The following is a 1575-nucleotide window of genomic DNA, read 5'->3' on the forward strand; positions in this document are numbered from 1 at the left end:
GAAACTTCCTGTCACCAGTAGGTGGCGCTCTAAGCGTGACTCAATACCGACGCATAGATGTGTTCAGGACAGTACCTTGATGAAGCGTGAGAAATGTTGTGTAAATCGGACAAAGTATGTAGGAGTTATGAGGACTTCCTGTAAGCAGTAGGTGGCGCTGTAGGTATGACGCAATACTGACCTACAGATGTGTTCAAGATGCGACCTTCATCAAGCATGAGCAATTTGGAGTAAATCGGATAATGTATGTAGGAGTTATGAGTACTTCCTATTTCACCAGTAGGTGGCGCTGTAAGTGTAACTCAATACCGACGCATAGATGTGTTCAGAAGGTGACCTTCATGAAGCGTCAGCAATTTGGTGCAAATCGGATGATGTATGCAGGAGTTATGAGGACTTCCTGTTTCACCAATAGGTGGCGCTATAAGTATGACGCAATACTGACACATAGATGTGTTCAGGACAGAACCGTCATGAAGCGTGAGATAAATCGGACAAATCGGATAATGTATGGAGGAGTTATGAGGACTTCCTGTTTCACCAATAGGTGGCGCTATAAGTATGACGCAATACTGACACATAGATGTGTTCAGGACAGAACCGTCATGAAGCGTGAGATAAATCGGACAAATCGGATAATGTATGGAGGAGTTATGAGGACTTCCTGTTTCACCAATAGGTGGCGCTATAAGTATGACGCAATACTGACACATAGATGTGTTCAGGACAGAACCGTCATGAAGCGTGAGATATATCGGACAAATTGGATAATGTATGGAGGAGTTATGAGGACTTCGTGTTTTATGGCGAAATGTCAAACTTTGGCGGGGCGCCACGGCAAGGGTGTTTGGTGAAAACTCAATTTTTTTGATAACTTTTGATCACAAAGGTCTTAAGATGAAGCTGACCGAATAGGAAGTTGATCGGATTAAATCTGTAGGAGGAGTTTGTCGAAGTACGAGGCATGGAAATGGTCAAAACAAGGACAAAATGGCACATTAAGAGCAAAATGGCGGACTTCCTGTTGCATGTTGGGTATAGCTCCAAGAGACATTTTAGTGTGGCTCGATGAAATACATATGCCCACCGAATTTGGTTCGCCTACATCAAACTGAAAGGTGGGGCTCGCCATTTTAAACTTTCCAGGGGGCGCTCTTGAGCCGTTTTGCCACGCCCATTTCCGTCACCCATGAATTATCAAATTTTTCACCGGGACTAACGTATCTGCAAAGTTTCATCCGTTTTCATCGATGTTTAGGCCGCCAAAAAGGCATTTGTTTTGGAAGAAGAAGGAGAAGGAGAAGGTAGAATAATAATAATAACTAGGGCTGCGAGCAGCAGTGAGCGGGCCCTCGCACCCCACGCGGGTCGGGGTGTGGCGCAGTTAAAGGGTGTGCTATTTCGGTGTCCAGTACTGACAGAAACTTCCTGTCACCAGTAGGTGGCGCTCTAAGCGTGACTCAATACCGACGCATAGATGTGTTCAGGACAGTACCTTGATGAAGCGTGAGAAATGTTGTGTAAATCGGACAAAGTATGTAGGAGTTATGAGGACTTCCTGTTTCACCAGTAGGT

The sequence above is a fragment of the Borostomias antarcticus genome, assembly GCF_949987555.1.
Source record: "Borostomias antarcticus genome assembly, chromosome: 6".
Classification (NCBI taxonomy): Eukaryota; Metazoa; Chordata; class Actinopteri; order Stomiiformes; family Stomiidae; genus Borostomias; species Borostomias antarcticus.